The sequence below is a fragment of the Cynocephalus volans genome, chromosome X (genome assembly GCF_027409185.1).
Source record: "Cynocephalus volans isolate mCynVol1 chromosome X, mCynVol1.pri, whole genome shotgun sequence".
In the NCBI taxonomy this organism is placed as follows: Eukaryota; Metazoa; Chordata; class Mammalia; order Dermoptera; family Cynocephalidae; genus Cynocephalus; species Cynocephalus volans.
Window position 1 is genome coordinate 33,494,786 of NC_084478.1, and position 21,946 is coordinate 33,516,731.

The 21,946-nt window shown below is 36.4% G+C and overlaps 1 pseudogene; it reads right to left on the reverse strand.

The window, feature by feature from the left end:
• Nucleotides 1-13,463: 13,463 nt before the first annotated feature.
• Nucleotides 13,464-14,105, reverse strand: LOC134367559 (Golgi SNAP receptor complex member 2-like; annotated as a pseudogene).
• Nucleotides 14,106-21,946: the final 7,841 nt, after the last annotated feature.

Consider the following 21,946-nt stretch of genomic DNA (forward strand, 5'->3'; position numbering starts at 1 on the left):
CCTGTATGGATATCCAATTGTCCTGAACCATTTGTTGAAAAGACTGCCCTTTCCCCACTGGATTGTCTTGGCACCTTTATCAAGGTGTTGACATAGGTGTAAAGGTAAATATTTTGAATTCTGTTCTATTCATCTATATGCCACACTGTCTTCATTACTGTGGCTTTACAGTAGATTTTGAAATCAAGTAATGTAAGTCCTCCACCTTTGTCTTCTTTTTTTCAAAATTGTTTTGGCTATTCTAAGTCCTTTGAATTTCCATACTCATAGAACTTTTGGGATCAGCTTGTCAATTTCTCCAAAAAAGCCTGCTAGAATTTTGATAGGGGTTGCATTAAATCTCTAGATCTAGCTTGGAGGAATTACCATCATGACAATATTGATTCTTCCAATTCATAAACATGGAATGTCTCTCCATTCATTTAGATTTTCTTTAATTTCTCTCAGTAATGTTTTGTTAGTTTTCAATGTTCCACTTCTTTTGTTAAGTTTATTCTTAACTGTTAAACTCAATGTAAGAAAGTTAAAAATTTTTATTCCTAAGTATTTAGTTATTTTTGATGCTATTGTGAATAGAATTGTTTTCTTAATTTAATTTTTGGATTGTTAATCATATGTAAAAATATAGTTAATTTTCATAGATTGATCTGATATTCTGTGATCCTCATAAACTCATTTATTGGAGTTAGTAGAGCTTTTTTGTGTGGATTCCTTGGGATTTTCTACATATAGGATCATGTCATCTGCAAATGAAGACAGTTTTACTTCTTCCTTTCTAATCTGGGTGCCTTTAACATTTTTCTTCTTTATTACACTGGACAGAACCTCCAGCACAATGTTGAGGAGAAGTGGCAACAGCAGACATCCTTGTAATTCCTGGTCTTAACAGGGAAGGCGTGTGGTCCATCGCCATTAAGTATGAGGCTCGCTGTGGGTTTTTTAGGTTGAGAAAATTCTCTTCTGTTCCTCTTGTGTTGGGAGTTTTTATCTTGGATGGGTGATAGATTTTGTGAAAATTTTTTTCTGTATCTATTGAGATGATCATGTGGGTTTTTTTTTTTTTTTTTTTGGTCATTTATTCTTTTAAAAGCGATGTATTACATTGATTGATTTGGGGATGTTACATCAACCTTGCATTCCCAAAATAAATCCCACTTGGTCATAGTGTATAATCCTTTTTATATATTGCTTAATTCAGTTGGTTAATATTTTGTTAAGGATTCTTGCATTTTATGTTAATTGATTTTAGTTTTCTTTTCTTGTGATGGCTTTGTTGGGTTATACTGACCTCCTAGAATTAGTTAGGAAGTGTTTTATCCTCTTCTATTTTCTGAAAGTTTTTGAAGGATTGGTAATATTTCTTTTAAAAATATTTGATAGAATTCACCAACGAAGCCATCTGGACCTAAGCTGTTCTCTTGGGGAAGATTTTTAATTACTAATTCAATTTCTTTGCTTGTTATATGTATATTCAGATTTTCTATTGCTTATTGGGTTAATTTTGGCAATTTGTATCATTTTAGGAATTCATCCATTTTATCTAAGTTGTCTAATGTGTGGGCATAAAATTGTTCATATATCCCTTTTAATCCTTTTAATTTTTTAGAGTAGATAGTGATGTTCTCTTTCATTCCTGATTTTGGTAATTTGTGTATTCTCTTTTTTGTGTGGTCAGTGTAGCTAAAGATTTTTCAATTATATTGATCTTTTCAAAGAACTAACTTTCAGTTTGATTTTCTCTATTGTTTTTCTGTTTCCTGTTTCATTGATTTCGGTTCTAACCTTTATTCTTTCTTACACTCTCTTTGGGTGTGGTTTGCTCTTCTTTTTCTAGTTTCTTAAGCATAGCTATTGATTTGATACTTTCTTCTTTTCTAATATAGGCATTTGAAGCTGTAAATTTCTCTTAAAGAACCACTTTCTCTGTATCCCATTCTATTTTTAAAATTAAACCTTTTATTATGAGATAATTGTGGATTCGCATGTTGTCCTAAGAAATCATATAGAGAGATCCCATGTACCCTTTACCCAGTGTCTGTCCCCCAGTGGTAACATCTTACAAAATTGTAGTACCATATCACAACCAGGATACTGACATTGATACAGTCAGGATACCTTTTTCCATCACCAAAGATCCCTCATGTGGACACATCTGCTTTCCTCCTACCCCCATTCCTCCGGTTCTTAACCCCCGACAACCACTAATCTGTTCTCTATTTCTATTCTTGAAATATTATTAAAGTGGAATCATACCTTTTGGAATTGGCCTTTTTACACTTAGCATAATTCTCTGAAGATTCATCCAAATTGTTGTGTGTATCAATAGTTCAATAGTTCAATCCTTTTAATTACTGAATAGTATTCCTTGGTATGGATGTACCATAGTTCACACATTGAAGGACGTTGGGTTTTTTCCAGTTATTGCCTATAAACATTCATGTACAGGTCTTTGTCTGAACTTAAGTTTTTAGTTCTCCAGAATAAATGCCTAGGAGTACAATTGTGTGGCAGTTACATGTTTTGTTTTTAAGGAAACTGCCAGACTGTTTTCCAGAGTGGCTGTGCTATTTTACATTATCACCAACAATGTGTCCAGTTTTTCCACATCCTGGCCAGGATTTGGTGGTGTCACTATTTTTTTTTAATTTTTATTTATTTATTATTTTTTAAAGGATGACTGGTAAGGGGATCTTAACCCTTGCCTTGGTGTTGTCAGCACCATGCTCTCCCAAGTGAGCTAACCGGCCATCCCTATATAGGGATCCGAACCCGTAGTCTTGGTGTTATTAGCACCACACTCTGCTAAGTGAGCCATGGGCCGGCCCTTGTCACTATTTTTTATATTAGCCATTCTGATAGGTGTGTAGTGATAATTCATTGTGGTTTTAATTTGCGTCTCTTTAATAGCCAATGATATTGAATGTCTTTTTATGGGCTTGTTTGCCATCTGTACATCCTCTTTGGTGAAATGACTGTTCATGTCTTTTCCTCATTTTGTAATTGGATTATTTGCTTTTTTACTGTGTAGTTTTGAGATACTAATCCTTTGTTGAATATATGGCTGGCAAATATTTTCTCCCAGTCTTATTTTCATCCTCTAAGTAGGTACTTATTATTTTTTTTTTTTTAAAGATGACCGGTAAAGGGATCTTAACCCTTGACTCGGTGTTGTCAGCACCACGCTCTCCCAAGTGAGCCACGGGCCAGTCCCTCTCTAAGTAGGTTCTTTTACAGCAAAATTTAAATTTTGATGAAGTCCAGCTTATCCATTTTTCCTTGCGTGGTGCTTTTGGTGTTTAGTCTAAGAATGCTTTGCCTGGCCCTAGATCCTGAAGATTTTCTCTTTTTTTTTTTTCCCTAACAGTTTTATAGTTTTATTTTATTTTTTAATTTTTTTAATTTTTTATTTTTTTCAAAGATGACCGGTAAGGGGATCTCAACCCTTGGCTTGGTGTTGTCAGCACCACGCTCAGCCAGTGAGCAAACCAGCCATCCCTATATAGGATCCGAACCCGTGGCCTTGGTGTTATCAGCACCGCACTCTACCGAGTGAGCCACGGGCCGGCCTCAGTTTTATAGTTTTATGTTTTACATTTAAGACCACAATCCATTTTGAGTTAATTTTTGTATAAGGTGTGAAGTTAGGTTAAGGTTTTTTTTCACCTATGAGTGTATAATTTCTACAGCACTGTTTATTGAAAAGGCTCTTCTTCCTCCATTGAATTACTTTTGCACCCTTGTAAAAATCAGATGGGGTGGGTCTGTTTCTGGGTTCTCTATTTTGTTCCGTTGATCTATATCCCTCTGCCAATATCATACAATCTGGATTACTGTAGCTATATAATAAATCATGAAATCAGGTCTTGCTTCCACTTTATTCTTATTTTTCAAAATTAATTTAGCTAATCTAATTCCTTTTGCTTTCCATATAAATTTTGGAATCAGCTTGTCTATATCAATAAAAAACCTTGCTGGACTTTTGGTAAGAATTGTATTAAACCTGTATACCAGTTTAGACAGAATTAACATCTTTTCTATGTTGAGTCTTCTAATCCATGAACACAGAATGTCTCTACACTTATTTACATCTTCTTTTATTTTTTTCATCGAATGTTTTGTAGTTTTCAGCATATAAGTCATATACATGTTTTGTCAGATTTATACCTGAGTATTTCATTTTTTTGAGCAATTGTAAATGGCATGTTTTAAATTTTGGTGTTTGTGTGTTCATTGCTAACATACAGAAATACAGGTCTGTTAGCTCAGTTGGTTAGAGCATGGTGCTGATAACACCAAGGTCCAGGGTTTGATCCCTGCACCAGCCAGCTGACAAAAATAAAATAAAATAAAAAGAAATACAATTGATTTTGTGTGTTTATCTTGTATCCTGTGACCTTGCTGAACTCACTTATTCTAGGAGTTCTTTTATAGATTTTCTGCATAGACAATCATGTCATCTGCAAATAGGGCGCTGTGGACTGAATTGCAGCCTCCCAAAGTCCATGTGTTAGAAACTTGAGGGGCCGGCCTGTGGCTCACTTGGGAGAGTGTGGTGCTGATAACAACAAGGTCATGGGTTCGGATCCCTATGTAGGGATGGCCAGTTAGCTCACTTGGGAGAGTGTGGTGCTGACAACACTAAGTCAAGGGTTAAGATCCCCTTACTGGTCATCTATTAAAACAAAAAAAAAAAAAAAAGAAAAGAAACTTGACCCCCACTGTAACTGTGAAGGTGGGAAATCCTAGTATAATAATTGAAAGATGGGGCCTTGAAGAGGTGATTAGATTGTGAGACTGTGCCCTGGAAAATGGATTAATCTGTTGATGGTTTAATAGTGGTCATGGATGTGGTTCTGTTGGCTTTAAAAGGAGAGCATGTGAGAGTCTCTCTCTCTCTTTGTTTCTGCCGTTTCACCATGTGATACCCTGCACTGTAGAGTTACCACCAAGAAAAGGCCCTCACCCAATGGGTTTCTTGGACTTTGGACTTCCCAGACCCTGAAACTGTAAGCAATAAATATTGTTTCTTCACAAATTACCCAGTTCCAGGTATTTTGTTATAAGCAACTTAAGTGGACGAATACATGGGGACAGTTTTATTTCTTTCCAATTAAAATGCCTTTTATTTCCTTTTTCTTTTTCTTTTTTTTTTTTTTTTTTTTGCCTTGCTGTACTGGCTAGAAGGTCCAGTATTATGTTGAATAAGGTGATGAGAGGGGACATCCTTGCCTTGTTCCAGTTCTTGGGGGGAAAGCATTCAGTCTTTCACCAGTAAGTACAATGTTAGCTGTAAGGTTTTTTTCTTTTACTTTTTGTTTTTGTTTTTGTTTTTGGCAGCTTGCCAGTACAGGTAGCTATAAGTTTTTTTTGTAGATTTTTTTTTTTTAGCAAGTTGAAGAAGTTACCCTCTATTCCTAGTTTTTTGGCAATTTTTATCAGAAATGGGTGTTGAATTTTGTCAAGTGCTTTTTCTGCATCAATTGGTATGATTATGCGATTTTTATTCTCTAGCTTGCTAATGTGGTGGATTACATTGATTGATTTTTTAATATTGAACCGGATTTGTGTCCATTGAACAAACCTCACTTGATCATGGTGTATGATCTTTTAAAAGGAAAGTTTTTTATTGTAGTAAAATCACATAGCATAACGTTTCCCATTTTAGCCATTTTAAAGTGTAAAATTAATTAACATTAAGTACTTTCACAGTGTTGTGCAATCATTACCAATATCTAATTCCAGAACATTTTCATCATCCCAAAAAGAAACCCTATACCCGTTAAGCAGTTAGTCCCTATTCCCATTCCTCCCAGCTCCTGGCAACCACTAATGTGCTTTCTGTTTATATGGATTCGCCAACTCTGGATAATTCATATAAATTGAATCATAGAACGTGTGTTTTTTGTGTCTGGTTTCTTTCACTTAGCATAATGTTTTCAAGGTTCATCCATGTTGTAGCATGTGGCAGTACTTCATTCCTTTTTATAACTGAATAATATGCCATATTTTGTTTATCTGTTCATCTGTTGATGAACATTTGGGCTGTTTCCATGTTTTGGCTATTGTGAATAGTGGTGCAATGAACAATCATCTACAAATTTTTGTTTGAACACCTGTTTTCAATTCTTTTGGGTATATGCCTAGAAGTGGAATTGCTGAGTCATGGTAATTATATGTATTAACTTTCTGAGGAGCTGCCAAACTATTTTCCAAAGCACCTACCCCATTTTACATGAGATTTTTAAGATTAAGAATTCAATTTCCTTAAGAGATATAAGACTATCCCAATCATATATTTTGTATTGGGTGTATTGTCGTAGTTTGTGTTTTTAGAGGAATTGGTGCATTTCATCTTAGTTGTCAAGTAATGGTGTATAGTTATTTGTAGTATTCCCCTATTATCTTTTGATGTCTACAGGATCTGTGGCGATATCTCTGTTTCATTCCTGATATTGGTAGTTTGTGTCTTTCCTCTTTCTCTTTTGTCTGTCTTGCTAGTTCGATTTCATTGATCTGTTTTGAAGAACCAGCTTTTTGTTTTATTGACTTTTCTCTGTTGTTTTTCTGTTTTCACATTGGTTTCCAATTGTATCTTTATTTTCTCCCTTCTGTTTTCTTTGGGTTTATTTTGCTTTTCTTTTTCTAGGTTCTTCTTTAGATTATTACTTTGAGATTTTTACTTCCAGAGTTGCTTTAGCTATATTGTATTTTCACTTCCATTTAGTTCACAACATAAAAAATTTGTTTTTATTTTGATAATAGGTGATTTATTTTTCTTTCCAATTTTTTTCCAAATATGTTTACTTTTTAATTGTGATAAAAATACATAACATAAAATTTGTTGTCTTAACCATTTTTAAGTATACAGTTCAGTATTGTTAAGTATATTCACATTGTTGTAGAACAGAGCTCTAGAACTTTTTCATCTTGCAGATTTGAAGCTCTATACCCATTAAACAGCAATTCTCCTTTATCCCTTCCCCTCAGCCCCTGGTAACCACCATTCTACTTCTTGTTTCTATGAATGTGATTAATTTTGATACATCATACAAGTAGAATCATATATGTAGACTTGACCTTTTCAAGTCACTGTATTTTAAAAATTTCGCTTGAGATTTCCTCTTTGACCCACAGATTATTTAGAAGCATGTATGATTTCCATTCTTTTAATTTATTGATACTTATTTTATCACCTATGATATGGTTCATCTTAGAGAATGTTCCGTGTGTGCTTGAAAAGTGGAATGTTCCAAAAATGTCAGTTAGGTCAAGTTAGTTAATAGTTGTATTAGTTTTTATTGCTGCTATAACAAATTACCACAAATTTAGTGGTTTAAAACAACAGACATTTATTATTGTACAGTTCTGGAGGTCAGAAGTCTGAAATGGGTCTCACTGGGTGATTATGTAGGTGTTTGGCAATGCTGCATTCTTTTCTGGAGGCTCTAGGGGAGTATCCATTTCCTTGCCTTTTTGACTTCTACAGGCTGCCTGCATTCCTTGGCTCATCCTGTCTCCTTCTTTCATTTATAAAGGACCTTGTGATTACACTGGGCCCACCCAGATAATCCAGGATAATCTCCCCATCTCAAGATCTTTAACTTAATCACATATGCAAAAGTCTCTTTTGTCATGTAAGGTAACATATTCACAGGTTCTGGGGATTAGGATGTGAACATCTGTGGGGGGCCATTATTATGCTTACCATAATAGTGTTCAGGTTTTCTCTCTAGTTTTTCTATCGGTTATTGAGAGTGGGGTATTGAAATCTTTGCTTATTATTGCTGAATTGTCTATTTCCCCATTGAATTCTTTCATTTTTTGCTTCATGTATTTTGAAGCTCTCGTTAGGTGTATATACAGCTTACAATTGTTATATCTTCCTGATGTATTGACCCTTTTATCATCATGAAATGTACCTCTTTGTCACTAGTGTTATATCTTGTCTTAAAGTCTATTTTGCCTGATATTGCTGTACACACAGCCTCAGCCAGGAATGTGCTTGCCCCAACCACTATGGCACCTTAGACTAGGAGACTAGGTGTTGAACTTCCCTTCTCATTCTTTGCTGAAATTGTCACTTTCTCTGGCAGTGCTACTGTGCATAGGCATTATCCACTGCTCCAAACTGAGTAAGACCACTTTGTGGCAGCCAAGCTGCCAGTTCTCACGGCCAGCCCAGCCCTAGCAGAACCTCCATGCCAAGTGAGCTGGGGGGATCCGGGAGCAGCCCCAGGGAGGAATGCTGCAGACTCCCACTGTTCTCCCACAAAGTTCAGCAGTTTTTCAAGCATGATCATGTCTCAAATTGTTATATGATTGCTTTTGTCCATTTTGTCCAACTTTATAGTTACTTTTCTGGGAGAGGATTTGCCTTCCACCTTCCTTGGAAGTCCTGCCTCTACTATGGTATTGTGGTTTTTTAAAATAGATTTCTTTTTTCAGATGAAGGAAATTTCCTTTTAATTCTAATTCTCTTAGAGATTTTTGTTTTGTTTTGTTTTAAATGATGAGTAGATGTTTATTGTCTCTTCTGTATCTCATGAGATGATTATATTTTTTCCTTTAATGTACAAGATATTATATTACTAGATTTTCTGATGTTGAACCCTTCTTGATGCGTTCTTCATAAAATTCTACTTGATGATACCACATTACTTTTTTAATACATTGCTAAAATTTGGTTTGTTATTTTATTTAGAAGTTGTGTATGCATATTACTAAGTGAGATTGGTCTCAAACGTTTTTTTTTTTTTTTACTGTTTTGTGGATTTGATATCAAGTTTGTATTAGTCCATAAAATGGGCTGAGTAACTTTTCCACTTCTGTTTTCTGAACTACATTGTTTAGAGAGATTATCTTTTTTTGAAGGTTTGGTAAGACTTTTTAGTACAACTGTGTGGACTTGGTATTTCTTATGAGAGACATTTGATTATCAGTTGCTATTTTGGTAATTTATATTTTTCTTGAAATCTTTTCATTTCCTCTTAGTTTTCAAATGAACTAAAATACAATTGTATTCTCATATGTTATTAAAAATCTCTACTGTTATTATTTGTTTTATTTCCTTTTTTATTCCTAATATTGTTCATTTTCTCTCTCCTTTGATCCTTTCAGATGATCAGACTTGCTGGAATTTTTTCTATTTTAGTGCTTTTGTCAGAGAACAAGATTTTGTATTGATCGCTGTTTTGTTTTCTGACATAAATTTCTGCTCTTGTATTTTTTTATACCTATCTTTCTGTTTCTTTTGGGTTTACCTTTTCACCCTGGGGTCTTGAACTGAACATATAACTCACTTATTTTCAGGCTTTCCTATTTTTGTTTTTACAGTTTTTTTTTTTTTTTAATCAATCCCCTTCAGGAGCCAGCAGGTTCAACATCTCACCACCGGACCCTGATCAGTTACTTGAGGCTTGGGTGTGTTTTGTTTATTTTATTTTATTCATTTTATTTCATTTTTTATTGAAATACAATTTACATACCATAGAACTCACCCTTCCGAATTATATAATTCAGTGGTTCTCAGTATGTTCACAAAGTTGTGCAACCATCACCGACTGTCTAATTCCAAAACATGAAACTCCATATCCATTAGGTAGTCATTCGTAACCTTCCTCAGCTCCCTGACCTACACACACACCTAGCCCCTGGCGACCATTGATCTACTTTCTGTCTCTATGGATTTGCCTATTCTAGTCATTTGTGTGTATGGAATCATACCATATGTGACCTTTTACGCCTGGCTTCTTTCATTTAGCATCATGTTTTTAAAGTGCATCCATGTTGTAGCACACACCAGTACTTGTATTACTTTTCTAGGCCTGCCGTAACAAAGTACCACAAACTGGGTGGCTTAAAACAGCAGAAATTTACTGTCTCACAGTTCTGGAGGCTAAAAGTCTGAGATTATGGTGTTGGCAGGGTTAGTTCCTTCTGAGGGCTGTGAGGGAGAATCTGTTCCAGGCCTCTCCTAGCTTCTGGTGATTGGGGGGCAATCTTTGGCATTCCCTGGCTTGTAGATGCATCACCCTTATCTCTGCTTTTATCTTCGTGTGGCATTCTCCCTGTATGTGTGTCTGTCTCTGTGTCTAAGTTTCCTCTTGGATTAGGCCCCACCCTAATGATCTTATTTGAACTTGATTACGTCTGTAAAAACTCTATTTCCAAATAAGGTCACAATCTGAAGTACAGGGGGTTGGGACTTCAACATATCATTTTTGGGGGACACATCCCAACCCACAACAGTACTTTGTTCCTTTTTATTGCCAAATAATATTTGAATAATGTGGGTATACCATGTTTTCTTTATCCATTCATCCACTGATGGCCGTTTGGATTGTTTCCACCTTTTCATTATTATGAATAACGCTGCTATCAACATTTAGGTTTTGTGTGGGCATATATTTTCACTTCTCTTGGGTATATAACTGGGAATGGAATTGCTGGGACATATGGTAACTCAGTGTTTAGCCTTTTGAAGAGCTTTCAGGTTGTTTTCCCCAGATGCTGCACCATTTTACATACCCACCAGCAATGTTTGAGGGCTCCAATTTTTCGACACCTTCATCAGCACTTAATTATTTTATGTCTTTTTGATGTTAGCCATCCTAGTGGATGTGAAGTAGTATCCCGTTGTAGTTTTGATTTGCATTTTCCTGATGGCTAATAATATTGGAAATCTTTTCGTGTGCTTGTTGGTCATGTGTATTTCTTTGGAGAAATTGTCTATTAACTCTCTTGCCCTTTTTTTTAAAAAAATTTTTAAATTTATTTATTTATTAATATTACTTTTTTACATTCTAAGATGTGTTGTGGAGCAGTTGGGGGTTTGGGGAGAAGGAATGTGGGAGGGAAATAGGGCAGAGGAGGAGGAAGGAGGGAGAGCATGGTCGAGGCCCATGGCACCCCCCTCATTCCATCTTGCCCATTTTTAAGTTGGGTTGTCTTTTTATTATTGAGTTCTTTATGTATTCCAGATATAAGCCTCTTATCAGATATGTGACTTGCAAATATTTTCTCCCATTCTGTGGATTATCCTTTTACTTTCTTGATGGTGTCATTTGCAGCACAAAACTTTTAATTTTGATGAAGCCCAATTTATTATTTATTTATTTTTTGTCATTTGTGCTTTTGGTGTTGTATCTAAGAAGCCATTGCCAAATCCAAGGTCATGAAGATTTACTCCTGTGTTTTCTTCTAAGAGTTTTATAGTTCTAGCTCTTGCATTCAGGCCTATGAGCTACTTTGAGTTAATTTTTGTGTGTTGTGTAAGGAAGAGGTCCAGCTTCATTCTTTTGCATGTGGCTATCCAATTGTCTCAACACCATTTGTTGAAGAGACTATTCTTTACTCACTGAATGGTCTTGATACCCTTCTCAAAATCAATTGACCACAAATGTAAGGGTTTATTTCTGAGCTCTTAATTCTGTTCCATTTATCCGTATACCTATCCTTATGGCAGTACTACACGGTCTTGATTATAGTAGCTTTGTAGTAAGTTTTGAAATCAGGACGTGTGAGTCCTCCAACTTTGTTCTTTTTCAAGATTATTTTGGCTATTTTGGGTCCCATGCATTTTCATATGCATTATACAATTAATTTATCTATTTCTGTTAAACAAAACAAAACAACCTGGGATTTCGATAGGGATTGCATTGAATCTGTAGATGAATTTAGGGAATTTATTGTATTAGTCCGTTTCTGTTGCTTATAACAAAATAAACAGAACTGGGTGATTTATAAGAAAACAATTTATTGCTTACAGTTTCTGAGGCTGGGAAGTCCAAAGCCCAGGGAACACATCTGGTGAGAGCCTTGGTGGTGTTGACTGGTGGTGGTGGCAGAGTACCACTTGGTGGTGGCAGAGTACCACTTTGGGAAAATGGTGGAGCAGAGAGAGCGAGTAACCTCCTCATTCACTCTCTTTTTAAAGCCCTCAGAACCACACCCCTGACCACCGGTATTAATCCATTCACTACTGCATAGTCCTACAATCTAATCACCTCTTCAAGGCTCCACCTCTCAATTACCGTAATAGGATTTCCCACCCTCTTAACAGTCACAGTGGGGGCTAAGTTTCTAATACATAAAACTTGGGGGACACAATTCAAGTTTCAGGGAGTTTTGAGGGGACATAATTCAATCCACTACAGGAAATATTGTCATCTTGACAATGTTTGTTTTGCAATCCATAAACATGATATCTTTCCATTTATTTAGATCTTCCTTCATTTCTTTCAACAGTGTTTTATAGCTTTCAGTGTACAAGTCTTGTGCTGCTTAAATTTATTCATCGGCATTTTATTCTTTTTGCTCCTATTATAAATGCGATTGTTTTATAGTTTGATTTTTGGATTTTTCATTGCCAGTGTATAAAATAAAACTGATTTTTGTATATTTTGTATCCTGCCACATTGCTGAGCTCATTCATTGATTCTAATTGTTTTTTAGGGTATTCCTTAGATTTTCTATATTTGAGACTGTCATCTGTGAATAGTTTTGCTTCCTCCTTTTCATTCCAAAGGTGCCTTTTATTTCTTTTTTGTGGCTGATTGTCCTGGCTAGAACCTCTACTACAGTGTTGAGTAGAAGTGGCGAGAGCAGACATCCTTGGCTTGCTCCTGATCCTAGGGGTAAAACATTTAATCTTTCTGCATCAAGTATGATGTTAGCTGTGTGGTTTTCATAGATGTGCTTTGCTTGTCCCATTTTTAGTGGGCTAAAATTGGCTATTAGGTTCAGGTGTTCTCAGTGTGATCCTCCATTATAAAATTCCCCTTTAACCTCTCATCTACAGGTTTTAACATCCTTTGATAATTGTAACCTAATTCATAACTTCATTAAGAGTGGCAAAATGTTGATTTTCTAATTCTCCCATTCTTTCTGCATTTTTTTTTTTTTTTTTTTTTTTTTTTTTTGCTGGAATTCTTCTATGAAGAAAAAATTTTCTCCATTAACTATTTGCCAAACTTAGAATTCTGTCTAGGGACTGGAATGCTGTAAATGTTTGAGTCTTTCCATTTATCCCTTTCCAGAGTTATGAGATGGTGCTCTAGCATGGTGGAGTTTTGTTACGATTATCTCTGTGGGCTCATGGATATTATATGTTTTACATATTTCAAGCAATTGCAATCATTATTATTTCTGATGCTGAAATTATCCTTTGTTTGGCCAGTGGGAGCCCCTTCAAGGTAACTCTTGTGCCTTCCTTTTTTCTTTAAGAGGGACTTCTTTCATTTCCTAAGCACTGTGCATCTTGGTGGTACTAGCTTCTCCTACAAGTTGTCACAGAAAACAGAGCAGGTTTGAAACTAGATCATAATTACTCCAAAGTGGTTTTCACCGTTAAGATGAGCATACATTTCAAAAGGTGGCCTCTGGGCCTTCCTCTCTCTTTCACACACACACTCACATACCCTCTCACTCAGTGGGAATGTTGTTCAGCTGCTGGGCTTGGCTGCTCATGTCAGGTACTGCACCACGAGGAACATGATCACACGGGTAAGCAGCATCCTGCCAATCATAAGATACTTGTCCTGGAAAGCCTGCTTCTCAGTGTGCCACATCTCCATGTTGGATAAGCCCAGCATGTTGGCAAAGTCCAGGATCTTCTTCTGCATTCCTTCAAGGTCAGTCTCTGGGCCCTCGGTCTCTCCAGAATACTGTGCCTACCTCCAATGAGATTATCCATGCCATAGTGGATTTTCTGGAGGGAAGAGTTAAATTGCAGTGATTCATCCATTGGTATGGTAATGTCAGAGTCATTAGTGGTGAAGGTGTGAGACAGAGTTCCTCTCACTGTCTCTCCTGCTCCTCCCTTGCATAGCGCCAATGCTGGCAGCTTCTGAGAGCAGTGCAGTCTGCAGATGCTGAACATCATACTTTAACTGGTCGACACGAAGTTTGGCATTCTGCCCCTTGTTAGGGGGCTCCTTGCTGGACAAAATCTCCAGATGTTCTAGATGGCTGAATATCTGGTCTATGCTTGCTTGGATTTCATTTTTGACTAAGTGCAGAGACTGCTTGTCTGCCATCTCCAGGCGCCCCCTGTGAGACTGGATCTCATGGGCCTGCTTCTGTGTTTGCTGATACAGTGGCTACATGTTGCCAGCCACGCGGGCTCTGGCTCTGACTTCCTCAGAACACGTCCTCACCTACGCTTTCCTAATAGCATCCTTGCAAGTTGTCCCAGGTTTGTCTTGTACATTTCCTGTCCCATGTTTGGAATCAGCCATTTCTGGACCTTCCTTTTTAAAAATTAATCTATTTAAGAATAAAAACTTACTCCAAAATACGGATTTTGCTACATCTGATAAGTTTTGGTATGTATCAAATTGAGATACAACTATTCCAATTGAGATATAAATATTTTGTAATTTCTATCTTTTTTTTTTTTTTTTTTAAGATGACCAGTAAGGAGATCTCAACCCTTGGCTTGGTGTTGTCAGCACCACGCTCAGCCAGTGAGTCAACCGGCCATCCCTATATAGGATCCGAACCCGTGGCCTTGGTGTTATCAGCACCACACTCTCCCCAGTGAGCACGGGGGCCCGTAATTTCTATCTTGATTTCCTCTTTTTTTTGAAAAAGCTTTACTGAGATGTAATTCACATACCATACAATTTACCCATTTAAAATGTACAGTTCACTAGTTTTCAATATATTCCCAGATATGTATAACCATCATGACAGAACATTTGAATTACCTCAAAAAGAAACCCCATACTCTTTGGTTATCAGTCCTCCGTTCCCCCATTCCTCCAAACCCTCAGCCCTAATAACCACTAATCTACTTTCTGCCTGTAGATTTTTCAATTCTGGACTTTCATATGAATGGAATAATATAACATGTGATCTTTTGTGTCTGGCTTCTTTCACTTAGCATAATGTTTTCAAGGTTCATCCATGTTGTGTAGCATGTATCAGTAGTTCATTTTTTAAAAACAGCTTTATTGAGATATAATTTACAAACCATACAATTTATCTATCTAAAGTGTACAATTCAATGGTTTTTAGCGTATTTATAGAGTTGTGCAACCAGCACCACAGTGAATTTTAGAATTCTTTCATAGCCTCACAAAGAAACCCATGCCCGGTAGCTATCATCGCCCTACCCCTCAGCAACCCCCTCTCCCCAGTGGTAAGCAATCCGTACTCTACTCTCTATCTCTACAGATTTCCATACTCTGGAATTTCATATGACTAGAACCACACAATATGTGGTCTTTTGTGACTGTTTTCTTTCACTTAGCATAACGTTTTCAGGTTCATCCAAGTTATAGCATCTATTAGTACTTAATTCCTTTTTATTACTGAATAATATTCCATTGTATGGATACACCACATTTTGTTTATACTTTCATCTGCTGGTGAACATTTGGGTTTCCATCTTTTGGCTATTCTGAATAATGCTGCTATAAACATTTGTGTACCAGTTTTTGGGTGGACATGTTTTAATTTTTCTTCAGTATAGACCTAGGAGTGGAATTGCTGGGCATATTCCAAATCTATATTTAACCATTTGAGGAACTGCCGGACTGTGTTCCAAAGCAGCCGCACCATCGTACGTTCCCACCAGCGGTGTGTGAGGGTTCCGGTTTCTCCACATTCTCACCAACGCCTGTTATTGTGACTTCTTTGGCTGCATTCTTTTTATTTAACATTGTTTATTCTTCAGCAGGTTTTTTGGTTTGTTTTTTTAACTGAAGTCCACACTTTACATTAAGGTTCACTCTTTGTGTTGTATATTCTATGGGTTTTGACAAATGTATAATTATCCATCATTACATGTATCCATCATTACACTACCTTACAGGACAGTTTCACTGCCCTAAAAATTCCTTGTGTTCCACCTGCTCATTCCTCCCTCCCTCCCCTTGAGCCCCTGGCAACCACTGATCTTTTTACTCTCCTCACAGTTTTGCCTTTTCCAGAATTTCATATAGTTGAAATCAAACAGTATGTAGCCTTTTCAGATTGGCTTCTTTTACTCAGAAATATGCATTTAAATTTCCTCCATATCTTTTTCTGGCTCAATAGCTCATTTCTTTTATGAAGGTACCACAGTTTGTTGATTCATTCACCTATTTTAGGGCATCTTGGTTGCTTCCACATTTTGGCAATTTTGAATAAAGCTCCTATAGACATTTATATGCAGGTTTTTACGTAGACACATTTTCAGTTATTTTGGGTAAATACCAAGAAGCACGGATTGCCAGATCATATGGTAAGAGTATGTTTAATTTAATTTAATTTTTTAAAAGATGACCGGTAAGGGGATCTTAACCCTTGACTTGGTGTTGTCAGCACCACGCTCAGCCAGTGAGCCATGGGCTGGCCCGTATGTTTAATTTTTTAAAACACTGCTAAAATGTCTTCCAAAGTGGCTGCACCATTTTGCATTCTCACCCACAATGAATGAGAGTTCCTGTAGCTTAGTATGACTTTGATTTTAGCCATCCTACTGGGTCCGAAGTGGTATCTCATTGTCATTTTGATTTGCATCCCCCTGTTGGCTAATGATGTTGAGCATCTTTTCATGTGATTATTGGCCATTTGTATATACTTCGGAGAAAGATAGATCCTGTCTATTCAGATCCTTTGCCCATTTTTCTGATATTGGGTTATCTTCTTCTTATTGCCTGGTAAGAGTTCTTTATTTATTCTAGACATAAATTCCTTAACAGATTTATGATTTACAAATTTGTCCCATTCTGTGGGTTTTCTGTGTACTTTCTTTTTTTGGCTGCTGGCTGGTACAAAGATCTGAATCCTTGCCCTTCCTATGCACTTTCTTGATGGCGTCCTTTGAAACATGAACGTTTTAAATTTTTATGAAGACCAGTTTATCTATGTTTTCTTTTATTGCGTGTGCTTTTGGCATCATATCTAAGAATCCTTTGCCAATCTTGATTTCCTCTTAAACCCATGAGTTATTTAGTAGCATTTTAGTGTTCTAAACACTTATTTTTTAAAACTATCTTTATTGTTATTTTCTGTTACAGAGTGAGATCTATTTAACATTGATTCTTTGAAATTTGTTGGGACTTCCTCTGATCATTTATATCCAGTCAATTTTTGTAAAGGCTTTGTTTGTAATTGAGAAGAATAAACAAATTAAAATTTTTCTTGTTGGTGAGTTTATCTTGTTTTGGGCTTGCTGATCTTGAATCTAATAATTTGTCTTTCTCCAAATTTGGGAAGTTTTCAGCGACTTTTTCTTCAAATATTTTTTCTGCACTTCTGGGACTTTCTGCTCTGCTGGAACTCCAGTGTGACAAATGTTGCTTTTGACATTTTTTCACAGGCCTGAGGCACTGTTAAAATTTTTTGATCTTCTTTCTTTCCATTCTTCAGATTGGATAATTTCTATTGATCTATCTTCGAGCTCACTTGCTCTTTCTTATGTCATCTGTGATGGTTAATTTTATGCGTCAAGTTGGCTAGGCTGTGGTACCCAGTGTTTGGTCAAACACAAGTCTAGATGTTGCTGTGTAGGTATGTCTTTAGATGTGATTAGCATTTAAATCGGTAGACTTTGAGTAAAGCAGATTACCCTCTGTAATGTGGGTGGGCCTCATCAAATCAGCAGAAGGCCTTAAGAGTAAAGATTGACCTCCCCTGAGGAAGAAAGAATTCTGCCTCCAGATTGCTCTCAGACTCAAAACTGTGGCATCAGTTTTTCCCTGGGTTTCCAGCCTGCTGGCCTGCCCTGGACTTGCCAATAGATATGTATATCTCCTATTGGTTCTGTTTCTCTGGAGAACGCTGACTAATACACATCTATTTCTGCTCTTGAGCCCTTCTAGTGAATTTTTAATTTAATATACTGTATTATTATTATTTTTGCTCTTTGGTGTCTTTTTGAAAGACTTCATTTTTTAGAGTAGTTTCAGGTTCACAGCAAAACTAAGAGGAAGGTATAGAGATTTCCCATATACCTCCTGTCCCCACATATGCATAGCCTCACCCACTATCAACATTCCCCACCAGAGTGGTACATTTGTTATAGAAACTTAATGAACCTACATTGACAAGTATAATCACTCAAAGTCCATAGTTTACATTAGGGACCACTCTTGGGGTTGTATATTCTGTGGGTTTGGACAAATGTATAATGACATGAACCCAACATTATACTATCATACAGAGTATTTTCACTGCCTTAATATATATCATATTTTTATCCTCTAAAATTTCCACTTTGTTATTTTTCATAGTTTCTTTTTACTCTGCTGAGAACTGTATTTTTCATTTGTTTAAAAGGTGTTTACCTTTACTTCACAGAGCATAATTATAATAACAGCTTTGAAGTCTGTTAATTTCAACATCTGAGTCATCTTGGATTTAGCATCTGTTGAATGTCTTTTCCCTTGAGAATTGATATTTTCTTGGTTCTTTGTATGCCAACTAATTTTGGATTGTATACTGGATATTTTGAATATTACATTGTAAGAATCGGTGTCCTATTAAAGTCCTCTGATGAATGTGATTTTTTTTTTTTAATCAGGCGATCTACCTGATTAGGCTCAGACTACAAGTTCTACGTCACCTTATGTGTGCAGCTGTTCCAAAGTCAGTTCAGTTTTCAAAGCCTTTGCTCTGCTATTTTTGGCTTATTTCACATATGGTCTACTCGGGTTAGTTTGAGTGGAGTTTTTTTTTTGTTGTTGTTTGTTTGTTTGCTTGTTTGTTTTTGTTTTTTCATTGAGTGGTGTTTTATGTCATAGTTCATTTCTCAAAGTCTTTGCTATGTTGCTTCGGGTCTGACCCATCCATGCTCAGCTCAGAGGTAAGCCTGGGATTTGTGCTGTGTTCATACACACAAAGGATCCCCTTCTCTAGGTTCCCCCAACATTGTCCAGTTTTCAAGGGCCCATTTTCTCAGTCCTCTGTCCAGAAATATGGGGTTCCTTGGAGTTTTTTTCTTTCACTGCCTACAGCAGCTCTGCTGGAGACTTCCCCATTGATCAATGTTGGAAGAGAAAGTAGGCCAAAAAATGTAGGCAACTCACCCCCGTATGTGCCACCTCAAATTTTAACTTCCCTTCCCAATCCACCTGTTCTTGGTTACCTTTCAGAGTTCTCAGGTAGTTGCTTTTTGTGGACTTACTCCATTTTGGCTGACACCAGAAATCAGTACACCCACAATATTCCTTTACTGAGTCTGTGGGTGGTAAACTCTACTTCTTTGTGTGTCTGCGAACACCTCTATTTTGCCTTTACTCTGGAAAGATAAATTACCTAGGTATAAAATCCTAGGTTGCTAATAATTTCCATTTTTCACTTTGAAAATATTGCCCCACTGTCTTCTGGCTTCAGTTGTTGGTTGATGGAAAGTCTGCTAATGACCTAATTTTTATTTCTTAGTGTTAATGTATTTTTTCTCTTGTGGTTTTTAGATTCTTTTTATCATTAATGTTTTGCAGTTTCACTCCAATGTATCAAAAAAAAAAGTACCCATGAACTCCTAAAACGCTCCCTGGAGGGCAGTATTGTCCTTGTTGAGCCCATAGGACTTCAGAGACAATTAACTGTCTCTTGACTAAGTTTGCTTTTTGGCCAGAGACTGACTGGGTTGTTAGATCTGGGCTGTAGGGCTCCAGTTTCTCATGATCTCAAAGGCCAGACTAATCCCCTTTTTATAGACAAAATGCCATGGATTCCAAAATTTTAAAATAGGGGTTGTACCCACAGTGGACGTCATCCTGATTTCTGGGCTTATACCCTACCGATACATATTTATTTCATTGACTTATGGAAATCTGCAGCTTTCATGAAGAATTCAGCTAACTTTCTTCACTGCTTCATTGCTTTGCATTTCTTTATTCCCTTTAAGATATTTAAATATATTTCAGAGTAACTTAAAGCCACTTAAGGCCATCTCATTGGATCCTTTTCAATCCCCCCCCCCCAATTATTCAGTCATTTATTTAACATTAATTGAGTGAATATGCCAGGTTTTATACTAGGCCTGGGGATTGAGAGAAAGAAATAAAACCCAGACCCTTTCCTCAAGTTTCCCTCGCTCTCTTCAATGCAATCCAGAGAAAACAGTTTCATGGCATAGAACAGAGTTTTCAGGAACATGTGAAGCTGTGCTAGAAAAGTCTTTGACAATCTTTTACCTAGTAGGTATGATATTTTTCTTCAGGAGAACTTGCCCATTGTTCCTCAAGCTTCTATAAAGCCAGACCAGCTACTTTCTATAAAATACATTACAGTAATATTTATTGACCCTATGCAGGGTGATTGTGAGATATTTCATAATATTTACTGTCAAGTCTCATTCCATAGAGAAATGGTTACTGGAAATATTACTTTTGGAAAATGCTATTTTTTCAGGCTGAATTATTTGTTCTATAACATCTTGTGCTAAATGATGTACCTGAAAGTCATAGAAGAGCATTAAAAATGAATCTGAGTAATTTTTCTTTTATCAATGTTAATAGCATCATCTCAAGTGGACATTTAAAAATATTTAATTTTTGAGCAGAAATATGAAAAATATAAATTTACTTGTATAATTTTTTTTTGTTTTTTGTTTTGGTGGCCAGCCATTAACCAAGTGAGCTAACTGGCTAGCCCTTACTTGTATAATATTTAAAAATCACTAAATGTTTTTTAAAAGGGGCTGGCCGGTTAGCTCTGTTGGTTAGAGCGTGGTGTTATAACACTAAGGTAAGGGTTCAGATCTCTGTACTGGCCAGCTGTGAAAAAAAAAAATTAAAATTAAAAATGTATATATCTTAAAAAAGAAATGGTTGATTTAGATTAAGAACATTTTTTGCTCATCATAAGTGGCTGTCCAGAGATTGGGCTTTGAATTTCTATTTCATGTGCTTATTAAATATAGGAAAAATCAAATTATGTATTTAACTGTTTTTTAAAAAACATTTCAAAAGCATAGGTGTGCTTTGTTTGGGGGAATAGACACTGTTAGTGGAAAGCAAACTATTTGTATGATAATTTTGCCTAAATCAAATTTCTGTTCATTGAATGCTACCGTAAAATTTATTAGAGAAACTTATACATGAGAAAAAAAATTTAAACCATAAAGTACTATATCAACAGGAACGATTACAATTTGCAATAACAATGTAAAAGAATCCTAGGACTATAATTATTATGAAATGCTTTCATAGATATAGTTTACTTAAATGAGCAAGCTCATAAGAGAATAAATATGTATGAATAAGTGTTCCCCTCCAAAAAGGGGGAAGAATGGAAAAATATAAAGGAGAGGAGATCCCTTATTTTCAGTCTTTTTGGTGTGTGGGCCTCCAGGAGATAGGCCCAGTAATTCCATTATTTATAAAAATATTGAAGGGCTGGCCAGTTAGCTCACTTGGGAGAGTGTGGTGCTTATAACACCAAGGTCAAGGATTCGGATCCCCGCATAGGCCAGACGCCAACGGGAAAAAAAAATTAGGATAAAATTCAAGATATTAAGGAAAGCACCATAATATTAAAAGTGAATTGAAAATATTCATATAAACCCATGATTAAGAATTGTATTAGTTACGTATTGCTGCATAGCAATATTACCAAAGACTTAGAGGCTTAAAACAAGACAGTTATTATCTCACACTTTCTGTGGGCCAGGAGTCAGCATGGTTTAGCTTGGTGCTCTGCTTTGGCGTCTCAAAAAGATTCAATCAAGGTGTCGGCCAGGACTACATTCTCATCTGCTTCCAAGCTCACATGGTTGCTGGCAACCTTTAGTTCCTTGCAGACTGCTGCAGTGAGGGCCACAGTTTCTTGCTGGCTGTCGGCCAGAGGCTGCCCTTATTTGTTTGCCATGTGACCCTCTCATAGGCAGCTTGTCTCTTTAAAGCCAGTAAGGGAGAGAGTCTCCTTGCAAGAGGGGCATTATAATCATAAAGTAATCGTCACGTACATAATATAATCATATATATGTAATCATATACATCGTGTCACCTTT